Consider the following 25,804-nt stretch of genomic DNA (forward strand, 5'->3'; position numbering starts at 1 on the left):
CCACGCGACGCAAACTTTGCGTCCATCGGGTCAGTGGCAAGGGCACAGGAAGTGGCCGCCGAAGAGCGCCGAATCACGCACACTCATTGTAGTAAAACACGAACGAACGAAACGCGCGCGCCAAAGACGACGACGCGAAGCCAAAACGAGGCGAAACCCATTCACAAAACGTGGTTCGCGATTCATTCATAAACGTAGCAACGTGCATAGTAGCAACGTGCGCACGCACACAAGTCGTAGTCATGTTTTTCGACAGATGCTGACCACGTGCGTGTGTGTGTGCTTCCACAGTTAAAAAAGAAATACTAAAATATTTTTACATTGAAATAAAAAACCAGAATCTTTGAAATTCTAACAAATTAATTTCAATTTTTTTCAATGAACAACTTTTTCCAGTGCAAAACTGCAATATATCATGTTTTTGTCTTGTAAACAAACAAGAAGCAACACTCCGAACGGCTCAACTCATCAGCTGTGTGGTGTGGATCCAACCAAGATCCGACAAAATGATTTTAATGACCTGCTCAGCACACACCGGGAAACCGATGACCGGAGCCCGAGTTAACTGCAAACTGCAGCAACAGAGAGAACGAGAGACAACGCGGAAGCTTTGGACCGGCGCGGCTGCAAACCGGAAGGTCGAATCGGTGGATACTTTGGACCAATCTGATTTAATTAACCCTCGGCGGAAAGTGAGGTGTATTTTTCAGATTTAAGTTATCTTCAATGTTCCAACACGCTTTAAACTCGATATACATAATAAAATTTTAGAATATCAGAAGAGTATGAAGTCTTTCTCTAAATGGCGAGCATTGATGAAACCTGCCTTAACCCGTGGTCGCACTATATTTTTCTAAAATTATGATTATGAGCAACCTTTTTTAAACAAAAAACCCGATTTAATCCCACCTGGGGTGAGATAGAGCCTTTCTTACTAAAGAATATAACGATGGTAGAACTTTTTTCAATTCATAACATTGACTTTGTTTAGAAGAAGAAGAAAGTCTTATGATGAAAGCAAAGTATTATAAATGATATGATTTCCAACAGAAACAAAAAACGCCATTTTCACCAAAAGAATATTTTTAATCGTACATATTCTTAATCAAACAAGCGTTTATGACAAACGCGAGCATAGCAAGCTTCACATGCGTCAGTGACAACGCACACCGCGGTAGGCGCAAAGAAAAACCGAGGTATAAGTGAACCGCGTGTGCCGCACGGTGCAGGGAAGATAGCCATTCAGCTTCTACGAATGTGACAGAGTCAGAGATAGCTATTTTTACAACCGCACCACTACACACTCAATCACGAGTACCTTAGGTAGAAAGCCATTGGCGTCGCCAGCATTGAAAACTTTGAAAACGATATAAACGATGAAAAGCTTAGAAAGCTCCTATTGGAATCCAATGAATCCTGTTAAATAAACTTACGAAATCACGAAAAAATTGAGTCTACTTTTAGGCGATTTTCGGAGCCCACGGAAACAAACAGATTGTAGCCGGATGAATGTCCTATGTCACAAAAGTTTTTAAATAAACATTGGACAGTTATGCAAAAACAATCAGGGCAAAAGAAACCGAAAAGCTACGATATCTTACATCGTCGCCATCGTGCTAACTTGTCGTACGTGCATTTTGGGCCAAATTGAGTTAAGAACGCCATTTTGTGCAGCTCACAATGCCTCACCTTTTGACCTTCACAGATCCCCAAAATTCGATTTCAATCCTGAGATATTCAACAAAAACCGAAAAAACTCCGTGCATTTTTGTCACTTTACATATGAAAGTAGTTTCAATCTTGTAGTGCTATCTTGTCACTCCATGAAAATTGATGTAAGTGCGACAAAAGGCCAAAGGGATTTCAGGCCAGGAAAGTCAGGATGCGTTTGTCGCACGTACAAGCTAGACTACCGTAAACATTTGTAATTATAACTCGGGACTCCAGCAACCAACTTCAACCAAACTTTGGGACAATGCACAGAATGGTCAGCCAAACAAAACGTGTTTGTTATTGTTTACATTGCGTGCTCTCGTTTTTGAATATTCAAGGTCAAACATTGAAACGCGTTTTTCTCGGAACGTCAAAATGGCGGGTGCGACAAGATAGCACGACGACGTCGACATGTTGTAGGAAACATCGGTAGACAAGCTACTACAAACGAGTATAAGTCGAGCCAGCAAATATTTGCGCCAGCATTCTCGCGCCAGTATTCGAAGCTCAACTTGACAACTTGTCGACTTGGCGACGAAGCGTCGAAGCGTCGAAAATCGATGCAGTGTGATTTTTTGACGATTTTCCGATTAAAATTCATGCTGAATCGACATATTTACGAAGATGGAAATGACGTCCTGGCTTAAAGTAAAACCTATACCTTTCTTTAGTAAGAAAGGCAAAAAGTAAATCGTTCTAAAAATTGATCGGGATTGCCGATCGATGTCGAATTTGTTTCAGATGCTCACTCGTGGTCTGTACTATGAATGTAGCAAAAAAATTTGAATAAAAATCAGAAATGAAAAATGTTGGCGAATGTCACCAGGTGGGCTTTTACCTTTTTAGGGATTTTTTCTTATGGTACAGTCATCCCACATATTCAGAACACCCACAAATTCGGAACACTTTTGTGGTAATTTGACAATTGGATGCAAAATGCAACTTTTCTGTCGTCCCTGCTATTTTTAGGACCTTTATTTAGACATTCTCTTGTTATTTCACTAGCAAAAGTAGTTCATTTTGAACAAAAAACTGCATTTCGAGACTATTTTATTCAGCGCTGCAAAACACTGCCTCCAAATTGTCTGTTCCATAATTGTGGGATGTTATTGTGCCTTCCACAATTGTGGAACACCTGAATTTAATTGATATTTTCACAAAAAAGTTATCAGACCATATTTAAAACATCACTAAGCTTGAGTTTTATTGGTTTCAGAGTGTGAAGTCATTATTTTGTAAAAAATATGTTCTCCTGGAGAGAAAAAAAAGTTTGTTTACATCGTAAGAAAAAAGTGTTCCAAATTTGTGGATTTCCAGGGTCAATGTTTTTTCATTAAAAACTTGATATAAAACGTAAAAATATCTATACATCAATCGAAAGATCGCAAGAAAAGCTTTCAAATGAAGGTAATCATTATGTTCAATTATCGATTTTTCATGATTTGTTGAACATTGGCCGATCTGTAAACTGTTCCGAATATGAGGGATGACTGTAGGTCAATCAAACGGCTCTAACTCCAGAACCATATTATGAATCTGGATGAAAATTTGGGAGGTTGTAGGGCTCGAAAAATGCAATTTTTAAGAAAAAATAAGAGATATGAAAATGAAAAAAATTGACCATATTTTCATTTGAAAACTGTGTATTTTGTTGAAAAGTCTGGCCGCATCCGAAAACAGATGGATATTTCGAAATTTGCGCGGCAACTCGCCCAGGTTCAACACACTAGCTTTCATCTGCATTTAGAAGAATCGAAATCGGATATATGGGAGCTGAGAACGGCGCGACACAAAATTTAGCAAAATTTTACCACATACGAACATCACTCGACCTCCACGGAATTTATTTTCTCAAAATTCGAGGGTTGGAGATAGACGAGTTCTGTCAAGGTGAATCGATAGAGCGTCGAAAATCGATGCAGTGTGATTTTTTTTGACGATTTTTCCGATTATAATTCATGCTGAATCGACATATTTACGAAGATGGAAATGACGTCCTGGCTTAAAGTAAAACCTATACCTTTCTTTAGTGGCTTCTCTATTTTCCATTGTATTTATGTATGCATTTATCTATAAGTTTTAGTTTCTGAGAGTACAATACTTGTTCGGTAACTGAACTGAGAGCATGGTCCAGTTCGTTACAAATGCTGCTCGCCAACTGAGTTGATCGAAAAATGACGAATGGAATGGAAAATATTTTTTAATGGAAATAGAAAAACAAGAGTAAATGAAGAAAATCTAGAGCATACCCTTCAATATTTATTTTTTTGATGTGACATAAAATTTCATTAACATGAAGGTTCCAAATCAAAAGTGTTCCGATTCGGCTCCAATTTGGCATGGAAGTTCCTTAGCCAGAATAATAGGCCCCGTTTTTTTGTTTGGCAATTAGGGTGCTCCTATCCGAAATAGGGTGGTCCAATTACAATTTCCGTAAATTTTCGCAAAAACCACATATTTCACATTTTGGTTGGACCAGCTTTAAAGCACTGCGTTTCAAAAGAAAGGTTTTTAGCTGGGTGCAGAATAGTGGTTCGAAAAGCGGCCTCAATTTAGAGCTGTCAAAACGGAACCAATTTACTATTCGCAAAATGATACCAAGAAGTGGCAAGTATTGTAATCGATCTATAATTTATTTTGTCAGGAATAAAAAAGTCGATGGCTTCGAGCTTTTGAGGTATTAGAAGTCAACAAATCTTAAGAAGAGTGTGGAAATCGAGATTGGCATTATTCGTCGCAAACATTTAAATAAGCGCTATGTCTTATGCAAAACCTATGTTTATGGCGTTTTTTGAAATGTTAGCTACGAATTATAAATAACTATGGATGGCATCTACCAAATAATATTGTATAATCTTCCTCCGATATTATGACTACGCTTCAAAGATACATAATTTCGGAAATTCCATTCGGTTGCTCTTCTGATTCACAAAATGCCACCCACTTCTGATGCAATTTTTCGTCACGTCGAAAACAAAAAAGGCATCTTTTGGCCGCCCATCGTTTAATCTGCAAGCAAAAAAAGCGCAAATCACTTAATTTTGAGCAAAAAATTAAACATCAACTGATCCAAAATGTTTCAGAACAAGTCACTTCAGCAGCAAAAAATATGTCACGCTTGAGCTTGAACATAGCCTTCTACTTTGTTTATATTTACAGCTGCAGTGTAGTTGTAGTAGTGAGGAGCAATGGGGAGCATTCGAAAATCACGTCACGCATCCTGTCTTTTCAGCACCCAGGTTTTTAGCTAAGCGTTTAAGGAAAAATATGTTGAGGTCCAGAAAACAAGCTGATTATTTGGAAAAGTCTTATGAAAACTTCATTTGCAGAATTGTAGGTCTGGGATCAAAGGGCTCGTATCTGAAAATATTTTTCCCTGATTCGTTGTAATATTTTACATAACATATCCAAAAAATGCGAATATCCATTAACAGGATTCGGGGGTATAATTATTTTGGACATAAAAACTGAGTAAACAAGTCTGTTGTTTTGTTTTGGTGATCTATTTAACTTATTGATATGGGAAAATTTGCATCAATATAACTTCTTTAATTTAATTTTAACAGTTGATTTGACACTTTTTTATAAATTTTTCAAAAGTTGGTTTAAAAGTCTGTAAGGTTATGTTTATGAAGCCATATTTCATAACAAAACTAATTAAAAGGCAGAAATGTTTAAAAGAGTGCAGATTTCAAGTATCAATTGCTCTAATTTTGAAAACTTTTGAGGTGTTTTTTTCAGTTTTTGGTAAAATTGATTTCTTAAATACCGTCATCTGGGGTGAAACAGAACACATGGGGCGAATTGGGACAGCCTTGTTACTGTACAACATTTGGATATTTTTTATCGGTTTCGAATAGAACAGACACAGAGCAACAACAATAGTGCATTTGTTTACTAATTTCAAGCTTTAGTCCCTATTCAGACTGTAGTCTCGATTCACCCTAGTTTACGGTACTCTTGTACAGTTTGTTGTGAAAGAAAAAAAACTACATCTGATTAATATACTTAAGAAAAAAAATGTGGGCAATATTTTCAGCGATGATTGGTTTAGGTGAAGATATTTAACATCTCACAAAAATTATGCAATTTCAACATAAAATTACCCTATAGTTGTAACTATGTAGAAAATACATTCCGGCGTTGCAACGTCACGAAATTTTTCACTTTATTTTTTCGAAATATGTCTCGTATGATATCAAAACCTGCTCCAAAATTAAATATTATCACAGATTTGGATTGTAAACTGAATTTTCTACAAGTAGTGACTATGGCAAACTAATTTAAAGTTGAACTTTTCATTTGGCACATGGATTACTACTTGACGTTGCAACGGAGTGAGAAATAGCTAAATTACGGCCCTTTTTTTATAAACATTTCTGATTGTTAATCCAGCATATTTACATACATATATATACATATTTTTTTAAGTTAATCATAGACTAACATTAAAGACTGAGTACGCTTTATATTTTTCTAATAATGTCAATCCAGTATGTTTTTCTTAATTAAATTTTAATACCTTGCGACCCATAATGTACCTCTGAAATTAAAAAAATGGTATTCGAGGTTTAGCCTGGAAATATTTGAAGCTTTAAGTCAAATTCTCACTGGGTGGTATCGTTTTGTTTCTGAAAAATTAATTGCACCAATATATTTGTCGGAGTTTCATGATTTTGTAAGAAAGGCTCTATTTCACCTCTGGTGATATTAAATCGGGTTTTTATAGACATCTGTTTTGTAACGTGTAATTATGTTGCGGAGATCTTATCTGATTTTCAACATTGTCAAACTGTTCTTAAATAGAACTGAACAGTACATTAAAAAAGCGACGTTTCATGCATTTCAAACTTCGACCCACATTACCGTACCCTCTGACCTTCTTGTCCCCGGCTCAAGCCTTATCCGGCGGATGTCATTCGACCCTCGTTCTCTCGACAGCCAGCGGCACGCACCATTATAGCATTCTGCTCTTCAACCTCAGAGAGTTCAGCAGAAGAAAAAAAAACCAGGTCAGCTCCCAGTCTTGACGACAACCGCCCACCCATCACTTTGTACTCGCACAGAGTACACACAACATCAAGGTTCAACTCTGCGTTATTCGCGGGCGCGCGCTCTTCATTCTTCATTTTTTTTTACGAACAGTTCGCAAAAGTTGACTCGTCTCCGCCAGCAGCAGGAGAGATCCTACCCACTTTTGTCTGTTTCTATTTCGAAATCGATAAATTACGTGCGTGTCCTTGCACGGGCCAATCGATCGCCTGCCCCGGTCGCAATCCAAAAACGGTGCGGAGCTTAAACGCGAGACTTGCTTCTGCCATCGTCGTAGTGCCAATTGTTCAATTAGGCAGAATGAAAACATTGACTTAGGCAAAGATTTATTGAACCATCCAAGTCGTCCTGCACGCCAAAGAGGTTTATTTTTGGTCCGGCGAAGCAAAAAAGTACGAAAAAATGCTGAAGTTCAGACAACAACAGAAAGGAGCAACTCAATGTCATTCGATCGTGGCTGAACTGAATTTGAATGAGTTTGAACTTCAAATTTCAAGCAGAAGCAGAAGGTGCACAGCACTGTCAAGAGAGTTAAGACGTCCGTTCGCGCACAACAATTGCGCCCCCTTAATGACCACTTTTGGGCCCGCGTTGGGTGTACCTTTTGTGCGAAACCGTTGCGAAATGGTTTCGATTGGAGATCACCGCTGAGATCTATTGGAAAGGGTCGAGATTTTCGGTGGCTTGAGGACGGCTTCGTCCGAATAGTTCTGAGAAACATCGCACACAGTCGAATTTTGATGGTGGTCACAAATAAATTTATTTTCCTTTTCCGTATACATTGTAATGTGAGCGATAGAAATTCAACAATCGATTATCTAATCACAATCTGTGATCAGGAAAATATTGCTATAAGTGTAGTGAAGTTTCCCTGATCGTACTGCAACAAACTAATGTTAAGAAATTTGCGTCATATCTCAAAAGTACAATCTCATAGTACAAGTAATCAAAAAATATCGTATTACGCGATATAATTTGTTTGAGCCTATTTTTCTAAATAAACCTTTCCCAAGACACCAAGTCGATCAGAAAATTCCTTCTCTAGAAACATTTTTTTTTGAATTATCAGTTTGGCATTCAATTACAGCTATTGAAAAAGCTTTTTTCTACTGAATTACTTGAAGCATAACGGGATGTAAACAAACAACTTATCAAAATATTTTTTAAAGTATTGTACAAAAATAGTTCAAATAACATTGCATAGACAAATATTCTGTGATTATTCAAAATTTGACCACTTATTTCCTACAACCCATCCCACAGTGCCCGCAAACTGCACCACTGCGAGATGACCTTCTCCGAGAAAGACCCCGCAGAGGGCGCGTACGTACTGAAGAATTTGACACGCGCTCGCCACGAGTGGGCGCCACTTCTGACACTTTTTGAGCGGGTTTTGAGATGTTATTGTTGCCGGAGGGCCTTTCCGCCACAGGGAGCCCCGCTCAAGCATTCCAGCTCCAGTTCCGAATCGGAAAGACGGCGGCGCAGATAATGCAAGGACACACCGAACAATTATGCGCGCAGCAATGATGTTGCGAGCGATGTTTTTTCGGCGAGACCGACGTCGTCGGGGCGGAAACACCCACGAATTTGGTGTACCAAGGTGTTATGGTACTAAATTGCAGCACAGTCTGGTATGTCTGGTGGAAGGAATGGGAACAATGTTTTTGATACTTATGAAGCAGAGTTAAATTTTTCAGGCGTCAAATGAGTGGGATCCTAACGCGCAACTCCGGATTAGAAGGCGGAGATGCTACCTCAACACCATGCTGGATTGTTGTAATCAAATTTAAGAAATTGATTTCATTCCGATCAACTTGGGAGTAAAATGCTCTCGACCGTTTTGACTACCAGTTCGAGAGCACTTTCCTCTTGGTTGGCAGCATCCAGCTTTGAATGGGCAAACTGAACCTCCTGAAGACATAATGACCCAAGAATTCATTGCCAAACTTGAAACTCCCCCGCATCAAAACGATCCCTGCGTTGCACCGTACTGCAGAAAACTTCGCAGATTGTAATCCGCCTGTGTCCAAATGAAAAATTAATCCCACCCATAATGATCGGCGATCATGCCTAATTTGGGCCCACCTGATCCGATTGTGCTACTTCGTCGTAGTCCGCACATCGTCAGTCAGCCGGTGGTGTGTCCTCAGAGGACAACTCCTCGAGTATCCCCGATGGCTGATAATTGAGTGGCGCGTCAACCCCAAGTCTTTTCACGATTGTCCCCGCGTGATTTCTGGACAGTAGGTTTGCCAAAGAAGGAACCTTCGGGTCCTCGCCAGGTAAAAGTGACGAAAATCGGCTTTGGCAGTCAAAGTGCGACAAATATGTCAACGCTGATTGCTGGCCTGGTGTCGGATTTCAAAGTCCTTTTGGAGTGGACGCTTGTTGATTGATTTTGCCGATTGGAAGCCGTTTCTGTTGAGTTGTTGGACAAAGAAACGGTAAGTTTGACGTCATCAGTTAACTCCCAGCCAGTCTGAATGTGCCAAAAAAAAGTTTAATTAGATTATCGTGGGGGCTCGAACTCGTGGCTTTTGGATTGGTGACCGGAAATGCTACCGCAGTGGCGTGTTCGAAACGAACCACTTGTTGTTTTAAGGTCTTGCGACAATAATGATATTAAGACCCTTACTCAATGCTGGTACTAAATAATGATGGACTGTCGAAAGTACTGCAGATGTCAAAGTTCTCAGCTGAATTGCTGAAGCTACTCAAGAAGCTATACTGTTCAAACCTTTCCCAAGTTTCACAGAAAACGGATCGTCATGTTCTTGTCAGTTTTACTTCTGTGGCTGATTCCTCAAGCCACAACTGGAAGGACCATGTGTTCAGCATTTCGGATGTCACCGCCAAGATCGTGCCAAACCGTTCGCTACTTCGTTCCGAAGACAATTCGAATGGCGCTAGTTCCAGGACGGTCCCAAACTCTCCAGCAAGCCTCAGCAGGTGCTGATCCAGCCGTGCTGGACTGCATTCAGGCTCAGCTCGACTGTGAAATTGGTCCGGAATCGGGAGGGCAAACGTCCTGCCACAGCTGGAACCGGAATGCTTTCGTGCGACTCAACGGTACCATCGACGGAACATTGTTAGAGTTTAAAGTCTGCCGGGATGAGACTTTAAGGGACCGATGCATGATTGGAGTTCCCAAGCAAGTGCCTGGTAGAACCAATACAATGATGATCGTACATTTTCGTAGCAAACATGAAAAGGACATCGTGTCAGAATATCTTGAATGTGACTGTAGATATTTTGAGATATACCACACAAATCTGATTGAAAAGTGCTATAAGGTGATCGATAATAAACAAAACAGGAATGCTTGGTTTGTGGTGGCCGGACTGATTGCAGTGTTGGGAGGCAGCTGGCTGGTATATTACGGTGTAACAACGGCCATGGGCAGAGCCAAAAGGAGACGTCTTCAAAGCGGACGAAACTTTATGACCCGAGATGTCAACGGATCTGATCAGAATCCTAGATTTTAAGCATATTAACTTGACGTCAATCAATATATAATCTTCAACAATACTGCCCATAATTGAAAATTCGGCTATTATGCCAAATCAAGTATTCCAAGAAAAACGCGTTTTAGTGTTTGACACAAAATCTCCTTTAAGGCAATTTCCCATAAGAGTGACATACTAGCCGTTTGATTTTTCGCATTCGCAACACTATTTCAGTAAAATTCAAGTTCCAGAAGATGCGTTGGAACATTCTCTCTCGTTTTTGTCAAAAGATGATATTAACCGTTTTATCAATGGTGGGCAGAAAACCTATCTCAGACCATACTCACAAACTCTCAACCCTAAACATTTATGCGATTGCCCCAGAAAATGCCCGGGTTACTCAATCGGACACCTGCCATACTTTTAGTGTGGTAATTGCGCGATGTCACCACGGTGGACGACCCCTTTGGTAAATTACGTCGATTACCTCAGCTAACAGTGTGGCCAAGAATAGCGACCTCGAAAGAGCCCCGTTGGCCCATCATCGTCTTCGTAACGCAATTGACTACAATCACTCGATGTCCCAAACATGATGACGGTTTGATGGGGGCATTGTCTCAGATGATGATCTCCCCTTCGTAAAGAAAGAGAGCTATTGGGGACGACAAAAGCTCCCACCTTGGTCAAGTGATAAATGGGCTGTTATTTCAATTAGTATTTAAATTTAAAGTTGTTTCTTGATGAATTTTGGTGCAATTTATTCACTTAGTGGTGTTTTTCCTTTGACTTTTTAAGCCCTGTTTGTTATCAGACTGTTGGTTGTAAAACGGTGTGAAAATACATCCATTTGATGCGACTGAAAATAACAAAAATTCCATAATAATAGCACGAATTATGATTGTAATAATGTTTTTTGCAAGTGCGATTTAAAAACAAAAGTAAGGAGCAGAAAGCGAATGGGTTTAGACTGGACCGATTGAACCTTAATCAAATAAGCTCAATTTTTCATAAATAAGAGGTGAAGTTTGAAACACTGCCGAACCGCCACAGTGAGTTGATGAAGATACTCGTCGATATCAATTTATCGAACCTGGCTGTGTCCGTGGTGATTTATGATTTCACCTTGCTTACTTACGTCACCCTGGAGGTTCCATTCATGAATCACCTTTTTTTCGAGAACCACTTCTGGCGACAATACGCGTTCAAAAACGTATTGTTCAGCTTCCTAAAAGAAATCCTCTCCAAGAGTCAAAGCGGACCACATTTCCGCCGGTAAGTGGTGGCGCTCTTTAGAGTTTTGACGTTCAGGCGACTTTGCGCCAGAAGGACCACTCCAAGCTCACCCCCGTATTGTCCAAGAACAACGAGGCGTTCACTCTCCGGAGAGCCTCTTTTGAATGGTGAGACTTTTTGGAAAGTAACTCTTATATTCTGCTGACTAGGGCAAGTTCAATAATCGTAAATTATCTTGCGGGGTCAGTCGTTGGGGATCGATCAGCCCGGCGACTAATTAAATGCTGTGAATCAAACGGTCGTTAAAAGAATACTGAATTTGCAAAACCGTAATTGAGACCTGCTCGGGATCGTAAAAATATGTCATTTACATATTGTGAGCGCGTGTGAAGCACAAAGCCACACCATCGATTCTTCGAAGGACTGCAGAGACGTATCAGCACTGGGTTCGGGGAGCTAGGCCATAGACGTGACATTTTTAAGCAACGAGTTTGGCCTGACGCAATTTAATCTTTTTTTTGCAAAGGACACTGCCTGATAAGCGATGGTATTTAGACAAAAAAGCTTAATATTAACAAACGATCAGATCAAATTGCCCAGAGCACCATGACATTTGGTGTCATAATTCTGCTGACAATAAACACCCAAACATTGTCCAGTAAGACCCACATGCGTCACAAAATTAACAAATCCATTCAACAAAAAGTTGACGATTAAGATCAGTGTCAAATTTATGGGACACGCGACGCTCACGCACTTGGCCATCATTATTAAATGAATGAATGAACTGTTTCGCGTTTAGCGTGTACGACGACCTACCTAACCTCAATCAGTTAGTCCAAATCTTTGCCTATCTTTGCAACGCTGAATGAAGCTGGGTCTGCTGCTGTGACAGCTTAATTCGCTTGACACCCGCTCTAGACCGGGCTTGGTTGTGGATCCACCTAGCAGAACATGAAGACTACTTAAGGTTTGCAATGTATTTTTAGTTTTGAGGAAGTCATGTTACTAAGATTTACACTTAAGTTTTAGACCCTGTTTGATTCTTCAATACAAAAAGAGTAAGTAGAAATCAAACAACGCTAAGCTACCACATGAACTTCCATCAAGATTCGGACCGGTTCTTACCGTTCCAAAAAAAAAGTGCGTACGCGTGGTGACTCTCTAATTAAAACGAAACCCGTTTCTTTTTCGACCGTCAAAACTCCCACACACCCTCAGTACTGTCACTCTGGGGTCCTAACATAGAATAACCCCCCGTTCAAAATCTCGCTACCAACTCCGGACCAAATCAGGGTAGACTTAATCACTCATTCATCGCTGCGATATTCGCGATGAATGGGAGTCCACCAGCGTTGATTCGCTGATTGCTGGCCTCAATTTTTTTGGCGAACACCCCCAGAATAGGTCTGAGGCGTTGGCGTTCGGACACGTGTATATATCCTAGGCCGTACAGCTTGGTGTGACGAAAAGTCTAAGCTGACAATCGAGCGATACAAGTTAATCTCGCACTGATGGGAGATGGATGACTAATGGTCAACACAACGTCGAAAGTTGGTCGTAAGACGGTTTATGAATGGGATTTGTAGCGCGGATTAATGAAGCAAATATTTGGGGTGCTTACAGCTTTCAAGGATAAATAGAGAAATTGTGGGAAGCGAAAACCATCTGAACCCTTCGTTTAAACAAGTTTTATCTAATTTTAATAAAGTCACTGTCAAGGTTGCCGTTTTCTAAACACTCCCATAAACTACCATACGATACACAGCAGTCTAGAAGTGTGCACAGCTATTCGCTGGCTTCCATCATGTGGCTCAATTAACATTCCATCAAGACAAGATACGCTCAAGGGATCAGCAATCTTGACACTTTGCTCACAAAGTTTCGTTTTTCGTTTGGTATAGGGTAACGAGGACAAATTGCAAAGTTAACTTATTATTTTTCAGTCAAACTTGTTCATTAAATCACTTTTTTCGAAAAGACAACTGAAAACAAACGATGAATGCCAAAAAAGTAGATGGCAACCCTATGACTTCACGTATGTGACTTTAAAATAGAAGAAGCGTTTTAATTAAAAGTAACTGAGCAGTGATGATTGGATGATAGTTTGGTTGGGGTTCAGACAAAGCAAATCGTATGATACAAAGTTTTTAGAAATCACCACTAATCAGAAACAGTACTCAACATTCAATATGCATTTTCAAGTCTATTTCTCCTTCCTAGTCTTCTTTCCGCAATAAAAATAACTTGTTGTCAGTTATTCATTAAATTTCATCAAATAGCTTCGGATATGATGGCGCATTCAATCAACATCTTCAACACACTAGAAGTCCTTTCCCATTCGAACTTCCTGTATAGTTCATACCTAACGCACATTCATACGATCCTCACAACAAGGATATTTAACTTTTTAATTCTTTCAATTATGACTCCACGGACGCCCAACGCAATTAATCCATTATCTCCAACGACCGATTCAAATCGCCCAAGATCACCGGTTTTCGCCCACAGCCCAACTCGCCGCAAGTGTCCATATAACTACAACAGTTTGCAGCAGGTTCCTCAACACTCCCGGCGAGGCCGATCCACCTAATGATCGCACAAGTGTCAAAACGGCAGCCGCCCGCCGATAAATATCGAATTTTACTGCTGGCTGCCTAGAACAAGTTTGGAGGATCCTGGGAAGTTTCCGTCACCAAACCCCCAACATCAACGGCTTAACGAGGCGTTAGTTTATGTCTCACTTGTGGCACTTGTGCACTTGGGGATCGTCAGCTTGGGCGAGTCTGTGGGAAGGAGACGGAACACAGGAAATTTCAATCGACCCTCCTAAAAGATTCATCTTTGCGGTAAATTCAACCTCAGTAGGTCTGGCCTTTGAAAAGCAGTTATTGGGTGGCATAACATTCTTCAGATTGATTGAGATTCAGATGATGATTTGCTGTTATAACAGGTTTTTGTATAAATCTTGTAGCAGAGATTACAACTTCCTTCCATGAAAATGGGAACCTCGAACAAAGTGTTCAAATCCCATGGTACGATTTTGAAAAACGTACCATGAAATTTGAACACTTTGTTCGAGGTTCCCATTTTCATGAACGCTTGTTCACGATTTTGGGAACTCTTTTTTCTCCGTGTATGAATCTAAATCTTGTAACAAGGATTACACTTCCTATTTCCATGTCTCTTAAAGTAGTGGACTAGAGAATTTGTTCGTCGAAGAAGACCGGGCCCCACATCATTTACACCTTCGACCACTTTACTGGGTTCATGAAGACATATTTTGGCTCAAGTCGTGGGACAATGATAATGACCATCTATAAGTACTTATTCTTCAGCTATCCCGCTAAGTCCGCTGGAATGGCTTAATGCTGGTGAACGGGGTCAACGCATTGCTGTTTGGTCATCAATTTTCAATCAACACAGCTGCAGCTTTTCTTCTGAAGGTCTACGCAGAAAGCATTTTCATTATGGTTCGCGTATGGGATGTTGGAAAGAATCGACATCGTATTACCGATTTGGGTTGCACGAATTTGAAAGATGAAATCAGGATTTAGGTGTGACGTTTGGGACCATCCATAAACCATGGACACTTTAAGGGGAGGGGTACAGCGGAAATGTTCACGAATCCATACAAAACAGTTTTATTTTGAAAAACAATTGTCAAACCAGAGGGAAAAAAATTAAAAAATTCTCAAAAAAGTGTTCACGTGATTTATGGATGGTCCCCATAGAAAAAATCGAGTTGACAGTGCTATAAAGGCGTTGTCCTGTGCATTAGACTAATCGTCTTAAATCGCAGTATTGCAAACGTCACACTAACTATTGCTAATGCATAAATGAAACTTTTTCGGAATTACAAAGTGGGTTCATAACAATAACTTCAAGATCCGGGATGATATGCGTTTCTAGGTCCAATGTTTCCCGGATAGTCGAGACTTTATAACTAATGGACTATCGCTGTAACTAATCATCAAAATCTTCCCAATTACGGTAACTTTATCTATTTTTATTCTTCCCACGCCACAAAATTTGCCTAATTGATCAATCAATTTCCAAATTTCCGCGATCCCCAACAAATGACGGGGCGCCCTATAAATCACAAAATACGACACACTGAATTCCGGAATTCGGAAAACAACACATTCCCCATGTCAAAACCGCAGACGGCGACGACGCCCGGCCAGATCGGGAAGTACTCACGGCGCGTTAATCGCGCGAACAGACGCGATTAATTATGAGCTGATAAATCAAACGCGTTGAGCCGACGAAGAAGGCGGCGCCGATCTGCCCTTCTGCCAATTCCTCATGTCTCCGATGTCGGCAAGACATACTTTCGTCTGTCGACGCAGTATCGTCTAGAGGAATCTCCGCTGATCTTGGATTGCATCCCTTAAAGATTCAGGAAGGTTAGTTATGAGATTTATCACTTTTTGCTCTATATTGGAACTATATGGGCGCAGCTCTGACTTTATATTGGCACTATAATCGATTTTAAAGCTAATTTTCGCTGGAATTATCAGTTTTGGAAGTTACCCCACAATGTGCCAAGGGATATCGCAAGACCGCCAACCCTCACGCCGTATCATTTGGAACTCATTAATGGGATTACCCGGGGTAGAATTCATTCCAGCCCACCCGCGCACACAACGCGTCGCTTACCTTCGGAAGATATTATTTTTGCAAAGCGTCAAATTTACGAGCTGTCGTAGCGAGTTCGACCCGGGCCGCCGTGACTGGCCCAGGGGGTGCTGCCAAATTGGATTAAAACAACACCAAATCGCGGTCATCACGACGGTCAGTCGGAGGAATTCCGGCAGCTTTGCTGCATGGAATGTGAGACGACTCGTGATTCAGTCTGGTGTTCTTAGTAATGCATACCTTTGAGCTGGGTTCTCAGCCTTGGGATTTGATTTGCAAAAATGTGGTAGCCGTTGTACTACATATCTTGGTACAGTTCTGCCAGGTATTACTGGAAATGGTTAGCAGACTTTGGTTCTTTGGCATATCTTGGAACTTAGAAGGCGAGCTATACCTGGGTTGTAGGATTAAGGATTAAGAAGGAAATGATTCACGTTTGATGAGTGAAATGACCCTAACGTCCATGTCGGATCTCTGGGAGCTAGTAAATGACATATAATTGATATGCCGGATAGCTGGACGTTGGACTTGCTAAAGACCGGCAGTCAAGAGCACAAATCTTTGACATCTGTTTATCACATCACTCTGGCAGTCATCAATCCAAATGATGTGTGGCTAATCAACTGACAGCTCAAACGATGTATCTCCATACCCATGTGTTCATTATACTTTACTACCAGCCGAAGTATGTAATTCTCTCACGATGCAATGCTGCGCGCCTCATAAGTTCATAACTCAACAAGGCAAATGAGAGACACTTTGAGACGAGTCAACGGGCTAAGTGCGTACACACTTCCGGGCTGGCACCACTGCTACTGTCATCAGCATCCCGGGCCTTTTTTGTGCTCTTCTTCTCGTATTGAAATTAATGATCGCTGTCAATCCTTCCGAGACAAACATTTTTCCCAGGCCTTTGTTTGACAGCACTAGGAAGTGTGGCTGCCCAAGTGAGAGGAATGCCTTGCAGCGACAATTAGCGCCTGCTGAATTAGGATTAGCCGTGGAAGTTCTAGTTCGTAACAGTGTTGCAAAAACTAGAGACCCGCGTGTCTCGAGAGTTATGGCAAGAATTTAGCACTTGAAGGCGCCGCCGCCAACGGGCTCATTGAAGTTGATCTGTTTTTGGACACTGCCGAGACTAATTGAAAATCAGTCGAGAGTCCTTCGTCACCGCGCACGATTACGACGACGACGATGACTCCACTCCAAGACTGTCGTGAATGTCAATGAGCTCTCTGTGCGGCGACTAAAACTGAACAACCCCGACGGGGTTCTAACGACACGCGAGCGAAAACTCCGGTAAATCAATAGAATCAATTGTCCGAGGTATGCGCCAACTTGGCCGCTGGTCCCGTTTCTCCAAGTCGGAATTGTCGTTGTCGTTGTAGGAGGCACCAGGGTGCGACTGTAGGTGCACCTTGAGCTCCAAAGTGCCTGCAAGTTGTGCCTCAATATTTTCTTAATCCAGTTTTTAGAAGATTGATCAGAACTAGTGGAATGGCTTAGTAGAAATTATAGTTTACGTGATCAAATGTCCAGAAATTGTTGGTAGAGCACTGTTAAACTGAAATATGCACAATGCCTATCGTCGAACCCTGGAAGGCAGACACTTGGAGCACCACCCAAACGCGTCGTCGGTGTTGATCTCTCACTCCACAGTGCGATTTTGCCATGTGCACCCAGCCGCATTAATATTCACAAGATCAAGAACACACAAACGCCATAACTGTATTCTGTACTACTGCCTCCCCAGCCGTATCAACTCGAGGAGGACGGCGTCTATAGACGCCACACACTTATGTAAGAGAGTTGACACAAGTGTCGCCAGCTATCCGAAGTACGTACCTGCCTGCCATGCTGGGGGATACATCACGACCTCGATCGATTGTGCACCGATTTGGATATTTGGAGTCAACTCTAGGAGCGGCTAATTGATTCCGACTTTGTGGGTCCATAAATTCTAACCCCCTCTCGACGACGACGACGACGAGAGTAAAATCAGGAAGTTCTCTGTTCAAATGTCGCACGTCCAATTTGGGAAAGGGAACCCGCATCTCGGACACTCGAACACAATGGCGGAAAGGAAGTGCTGCCAGTATCAATTAGGCGTAATTAATCTTTTAATTATGTGAACACAATGTTTCCCCCCCCCCTTTTTTTTTGCTTCTAACGCTCTAAAAGGGCAAATGTTTTACCCTTATTGGGACAAGTCGTTGGACGTCGGAATACCAAAGTGCGTACGGAACTATTCGGTTGTCGCCCGATTAGCATTAGCCGAGCTTGGTTCACGTAACCAAAGTCGTCGTCACTGCCGATCGATCGATCAATGATGATGTGCAATGAGATAAATTAATTTGTTTAGATTGAAGATACGTGCCGTTTTGAATAATGATGCACTAATTCTGATCATATCAAAGGAAATTTTAAAGAGCACACAACAGGTTTTTTATTATGCTGCATTACATGCTCTTGGAAACTGTCTTGGCAATATTCTGGATATATCTTCATTGAAGTTCGGATAATCGAACCAAACAAACGATTTTATTCTTTGTCTTGTTTTTTAATCAAAATCAAATTATTCGCTCTACAGCATTGCCTTGGCGTTCTCGATTGCGAGATTCCTACTCGAAACTAGGTGTTCGAAGGTTTGATTTTTGAGGCAATTGCAAACCTCTTTTAAAATATAAAAATTTAAATAAGGTAATTCTCTACCAACTCACACGAAATCGGGAAAAGTTGCCCCGACCCCTCTTCGATTTGCGTGAAACTTTGTCCTAAGGGGTAACTTTTGTCCCAGATCACGAATCCGAGGTCCGTTTTTTGATATCTCGTGACGGAGGGGCGGTACGACCCCTTCCATTTTTGAACATGCGAAAAAAGAGGTGTTTTTCAATAATTTGCTGCCTGAAACGGTAATGAGATAGAAATTTGGTGTAAAAGATACTTTTATGTAAAATTAGACGCTCGATTTGATGGCGTACTCAGAATTCCGAAAAAACGTATTTTTCATTGAAAAAAACACTAAAAACGTTTTACAAATTCTCCCATTCTTCGTTACTCGACTGCAAAAATTTTTGGAACATGTCATTTTATGGGAAATTTAATGTACTTTTCGAATCTACATTGACCCAGGAGGGTCATTTTGCCTTCCTCACGTTACTGAGGAAAGGCTATAAAATCACTCGAAAAATGAACTTCTCAATTAGACCTCCTAGACCCACCTTCATGTATACCTATCGACTCAGAATCAAATTCTGAGCAAATGTCTGTGTGTGTGGTGGGATGTTGATCAAAAAGTTGTCACTCGATTATCTCGACATTGGCTGAACCGATTTTGTCCATTTTGGCCTCATTCGATCCGTCTTGGGGTCCCATAAGTCGCTATTAAAAATCATGCAGTTTAGTTAAGTACTTCAAAAGTTATGCTTAAAAAACGATTTTAACAAAAGTCCGGAAGATTGTAAAAAGGGTGGTTTTTGTAAGAAAACCCGTCATGCTATACATTTTCAGATAGGTATTTAAAAGACCTTTCCAGCGCGTCCAAGACATTGAAGATCTGACAAATCTATCAAAAGTTATAAGCACTTAAGTGTTATTTATACGCTTTATGGAGGCCGGATCTCAGATATGTTCATGAAAACGTTGTCCGGATCTCTCATGCGACCTATCGTTGGATAGGTATTCAAAAGACCTTTCCAAAGCGTCCAAAACATTGAAGATCTGACAACCCTATCAATTTAGTGTTATTTACGCACTTTTTGCATTTTGGATAGCACCCTTTAAATGTGAGGAAGGCGCCAACCACCTAAAGGTTGATTAAGTAACGTTTTTTCATTTAGAACAAAATTTGTCTTTTTAAAATTTCGTGTTTTTTCTAACTTTGCAGGGTTAATTTTTAGAGTGTAACAATGTTCTACAAAAATGTAGAGCAGACAATTTCGAAGATTTTGATATATAGACATAAGGGGTTTGCTTATAAACATCACGAGTTATTGTGATTTTACGAAAAAAAGTTTTGAAATAGTTACTTTTTGCGTTTCTCTTTGTTTCGTCGTTCGTGTCTGTCGCGGGTGACCATGAACGGCCATGATCGATGACGACCAACTTTTTCAAAACTTTTTTTCGTAAAATCGCGATAATCGTGATGTTTATAAGCAAACCCTTATGTCTATATATCAAAATCTATGTAATTGTCTGCTCTACAACTTTTAGAATCTAAATAAAAATGCAAAGTTAGAAAAACACGAAATTTTAAATGACAAATTTTGTTCTAATGAAAATTTTCTTCAATAGATTCAAAGTAGTTAAATTTCTAAAATGACATGTTTCAAAAATTTTACAGTCGAGTAACGGAGAATAGAATTTTTAAACTTTTATAGTGTTTTTTCGATGAAAATACGTTTTTCGGAATTCAGATTTCGCCATCTAATTTTACATAAAAGTCCCTTTGACACCAAATTTCTATCTCATCACCGTTTCAGGCTGCAAATTATTGAAAAATACCTCTTTTTTCGCATGTTAAAGGGAAGGGGTCGTACCGCCTCTCCGTCACGAGATATCAAAAAACGGACCTCGGATTCGTGATCTGGGACAAAAGTTACCCCTTAGGACAAAGTTTCACGCAAATCGAAGAGAAGTCGGGGCAACTGCTATGTGAGTTGGCGGAGAATTACCCAATAACAAGCCTAGGTTTCAACATTTGGCTGAAAAAAGTGTTTTAAAATGCTTTTTACAGGCGTACAGTTGCTTTCCAATCATTAGTTTTGAAAATATCGAGGTATTGACGGAATTTTTGAACTTTTTTGTGGGACTGTACATTGGTATTTCATGAAAATTTAAAACGTTTTCAAAATTCAAACATGCTAAATATGATTATAAAGCGGTAAAACATTTCAACTTCTTCATTATCGCATAAATGCCTATGAATTTCTTTTGAGTTAATGATGCATGTTCAAAATCTTGTGCTCTTTCAGAAAAGCCTATAATATCCAGTATTTGTTCTAGAAATTAGAGGAAATCCAGTTTTTCGAGAAAACTTACTATTTACAAACTTCAAATTTTTCTAGCTTGCTGTTTTTGCATATGGGGCATTTATGAACATAGTTCAGTTCTAAACTTTAATTTTCATTAAAATTTTGAAGTTTTCAAAAAATTTTTTTGCTGATTTTTCAGTCCAACTTTGGGCGAATAAACTTTGAAAAAAATTGCAACGGCCTAAAGTGATTTAAAAAAATTTGAATCCAAGATGGCGGTTAAAACGGCGGTGAGAAAATGCATTTTGTAATTTAATGAATAAAGCTTCTCCCCAAGTTGAGCCTGCACAGTCCATTTTGTATTTTTTTTTGTAAGTCAGTGCTATCCGAAGGGAAATTTTCCCGAGAACTTCGGATAATCGAGTCTGCTGCTGAATTTTGAAACATGAAAAGTGAATGTTAATGGTGTTACACTTATGTTTCTCATATTTTACAAAATATTTTTTTTTTCAAGTTTCCCAGTCGTTTCTCTTTGTAGGAAATATTTTAAAATTTAAATTCATGAAATGGGGTGAAATCGCTCTTAATGCAATTTTACTTTTCTTTAAGGTTTTCCCTAATTAAGCTATAAAACTGATAAGAATAAGGTTTTGAAGATTTAAAGGTAATATTTCCCTTTTTTTAATTTAACTAAGTTTGATTTTTTTTCAAAAAGAAATTGAAAATCTTAGAAATTGAAGTATTGAGTTCATTCCGTGTATAGAAATTAATTGTGACTCTTTCAAAATTCTTGGAAGGATCGGAAAGATTCCGAATGTTTGGAAAGTCTCGTATCTAATTGCATCTAATGGAAATGGAAACATCTCTTTTTTTAAGAAAGGCAAAAATAACTTCATTCCTAACCGAAATATGATTCAATGAGTTTGATGCAACGGTTCTGCATTCATATTAATAAAGCCACGATAGTTATCTAAATTTAGGTTACTTTTCATAACATTATTTCTTAAAATAAACATTCTACTCATCGTTATAACCCGAGTTCATCATTCTGCAGAGTTCAATTATAACCGTATGACATACCTGAAACGAGAAAGAAAACAAGAAGAAGAAAATGAAAAATCTTTTCACAACTAATTAGTCACGCTTCATAAAGTTATTCCCATCTCAGAGAAAAGTGCAGAAAAATGGCATATGGAAACGCCGAGTTGGTGTGCCCGTGAATAATTCTCGCGACATTCCACCATTTCCCCAGACTATGAAGAAAAATTCGTCAACACGTTGGCTTCTCAAAAATGCACCTAATTACCGCATCTTCGCACAGCTAGATGAAGCATTCCATCCGCGACAACGAAGTCGTGGCGGTGCGCGGTGGTGAAATGGAATTTGCTAAAAGTAAAAAAAAAACCGTTTCACGCAGATTTGCGAGTCTAAATTTAGGACCCGCCTCCTCTAAGGACTCCTTACGCGCGTATTTTTAGGGACTCATCGGCAGCGAAGATCTGTCATCGGCGCAAGAATCTCACTCGCCGCGGCTAGTTATGGCAACTATACTAGCCACGGGACACCTCCGCGAATTTCGCACGAAATTTCGACGCGGGATGGGAATTCCTCGCGATTTATTGGCCGCGTACTCTGAGGATTTCATCTGTTGGCGCCAACGGCGTCGGCAGCGGTCATCTCTTGGCACCGGGTAATTGCCAATGAAATTATTACTCATAAAATGACGTGTGGTCGGTCGGCAAGCGGTTCTGATTTGCGATGTTTGCGGCAAATCCGGCAGCCGTCGCCTATGCCCTGGGCAAATTGTGCAAAGTGGGGGGTGTCGTAAAATCTGAGAAGTTTGTAATTAATCGGTTTTGAAATGGTTTTTCGCGGACTGCCCGGAGGATCTGCGAAGACTTCCTAGAGAATTCCGTTGGGGAGGTGTTAATGTCCAAATCGATCTTTTTATGATTCTGTGAAGTTGATAATGATGGAAATACTACCGAGGAATTTAAAGCAGGATTTAGCACTTAATCTGCTGTATAAAGTGATATGGTGCTAATGCAGAGCTGATGATGGGCTCATGTTGAGTTTCTGCATTATTCATTTAGAGCAAGCTTCCTTACAATTTAGTTTTTAGTAACGAGAATCAGCTGAAGATTCGTGTCACATGCCCGAAGAGTCAACAGGCGTCTAGAGTGAAGACCTTCAAAACTAGATTAGTCGAGCAGGTTGCAGTCTCCAAGACTTCAAACAGTGCGCGACAAACTAGAAACGTCACTCTAATTAAAAATCACCCGGCGTAGGACGTCGTTCGTCGGTGAGAAGTGCGTTGGAATTCTTGAATCATCAAGAGCAAATGCGATTATTTTTTTCGTTCGTTTTCGCTAAACCTAGGAAAGTGATCTAAATACCAGCCGGTAAGAGAAGCGCGTAGCCGCTAGTGCAACCGGTGATAAATTTAGACAACTTAAACTATAGCAAAAACGCGACTCGGTCTAAATATAGACGGTTCTTTTGGCGCAAATTGATGGAATGTACTAGATCGCTGTAGATCGCACGATATGCTGCTGCTGTTTGGAGTTCCTTGATGAGTAAACATCTGGGATAAAGGACATTACCATGCTGGACATTATAGTAGGCCGTCAATAGAACTTAGACATTTGAAGTGCCCAAATCTGGAGTTTTTTTTTGAAAAGGACCAATAAACCAAATTTTCAGTTTTTGCTTTTTGGGTATTTTTCAATACCCCTGACTCAAGGCGGTTCTAAAAACACCCAAAAAGCAAAAACTGGAAATTTGGTTTATTGGACCTTTTCAATTTTTTTTCCAGAAATCAAGATTCGACCCGGCAACTTCCACTGTTGATAGCTTAAGCAGGTATCAAACAGACTTACTTGTTTTATCACGTCGATATCCAGTCGTGTACATCCCATATGCAACAACTGCAGCTTCTGTGCAATCGTTACGCGAATCCCACCGGACCATTACACAACGCGATTATCTCCGGATCACGTCCCCTCCACCACGCGGTGAAATGTAATAGTCCCGCGAGTTCAGCCGCGTGACGACGCGATCGTGTTGTCTCAACAAACGGATGATCAAGGTCTCTGCTCAGCACACTCTCACTTCTGCCGTACAGTTGATCTGCATTACCAATTCAAATCCCTGTGCTGCACTGCGCTCCACTCCATTGCCCGGGTCGACCCTTTAGCCCGGCCAGACAAGTCTTGGCGGCCGTAATTGCGAAATCTGCCACTCTCCTTTCGGAGTCGACCAAGTCCGTCGTACTCTATGGTACTGTAGCTCCAGCTATTGTTGAAGCTTCTTCTGGGCATAACAACGACGTCGCTGCCGGGAGGCCTTTAGAGCGGAAGTTTCGTGCGCGCTCAACTAAAGATCCGAAATGATCTTTCAACTGTGCAACTGAAGGAGAGCCTGGACGTGGAGGGAGTTCCATAATCAAATAGAAACAATACCATCAAATGATTTAAATTGAATGGAAAATAACAGCGCGCACGAAAGTGCGGTCGTCGCGTGGTGTTGGCGCGCAGATCATTATGAGGAATGGCCCAGGGATCATTACCGTGAGCGCTCGCGCGAGCGTGTTCCAGGGATGAAGGTTGGGTTCGGGTTCGCCGGCTGGGATGTTCGTTGATCCGGCGCGCAATTACAACTCTGTTGAAGCTTTGTGCAGAAGATGCAACTGCTTAGAGCAGATCATCACGAAGCGCATGCCATTTTCACACTCTCTTTGCTGGTTTACTTCTAGCACAAGATCTAGCAAGCCGGCAAATCCGAAGGAGTGGGTGGAAGTGTGTTTCGGTTTTGCCTTGAAACTTAATTTGAATTAATTGAATTGGACTAAATAAAGGCACTTGCCACGGTTGCAACTATCCAGCTAGCGAGAGAGAGAGGTATTAAACCCAAGAAGAAAAAAGGGTTGAAGGTGAGTTGGTTCAAAAGCGAACAGAGAAATTAAATCGCACTTACAATAGAGGGCTCGCTGCGTGTGCAGACTTGGAGTCCTACACTGGAGGAGATAAGCCCGGCTCAGCAGCAGCAGTCTCGTTATTCTTGTGTGCGGAGCAAAGTAGCATTTTAGGTCGTGACGTGTGAACGTGTTTATTTACATATCGATCAGCGCGCGTTGCACCTGGACCTGCTGCTGCTGGTTACGGAGTCTTGCGTTGGTCTATCGGCGATGGAAAGTGGATGTGAACGACGTTGCGTGGCTTCGCTGGACGCTGCGGTTGGTGTGAACCGCAGAAAATCGGTAGAACTTGTGACAATCTTCCGTTTACGTAATCTTGACAGTTTTGCACATGGTTTGCGTTGTTGGTTTAATACACTACCATTCGTTATTTTATAGAATTTCTCAGAATTTTCCAATCTTCAGAATTGGAGAGAAGTAGAGGTGGGCAAAAAAAAAGAGAGCCGCTCAAAGATCCGTTTCACTAAAAAGAGCGAACGAACCATGGCTCACAAAAAAGAACCGTTTGATTTTAAAAACTTGTGTCTATTGCTATGTATACAAATATAATTAGAATTTCCAACAAACTGTAGCTTTAAATTTGTTTTTGAGAATTGAAAATGCAATTGCATACATTTCAATGCTTATACAAATTTTACCAAAAAATTGTCCCACGGTGTATTTTCTCAAGTACTTTGGGATAAAAACGTCAGGTTGAAGGGGCTATTTTCCGACATCTTATGAGTTGAATCTGTCGTTAAGAGCTCTATTGCAACTTTCTCATCAAT

General features: G+C 40.6%; 1 protein-coding gene across 1 annotated transcript in view; it reads right to left on the bottom strand.

The window, feature by feature from the left end:
- Positions 1–25,804, bottom strand: part of LOC6038480 (death-associated protein kinase related) — a 166,271-nt gene that overhangs the window by 4,353 nt on the left and 136,114 nt on the right.

The sequence above is a fragment of the Culex quinquefasciatus genome, chromosome 1 (assembly GCF_015732765.1).
Source record: "Culex quinquefasciatus strain JHB chromosome 1, VPISU_Cqui_1.0_pri_paternal, whole genome shotgun sequence".
NCBI lineage: Eukaryota > Metazoa > Arthropoda > Insecta > Diptera > Culicidae > Culex > Culex quinquefasciatus.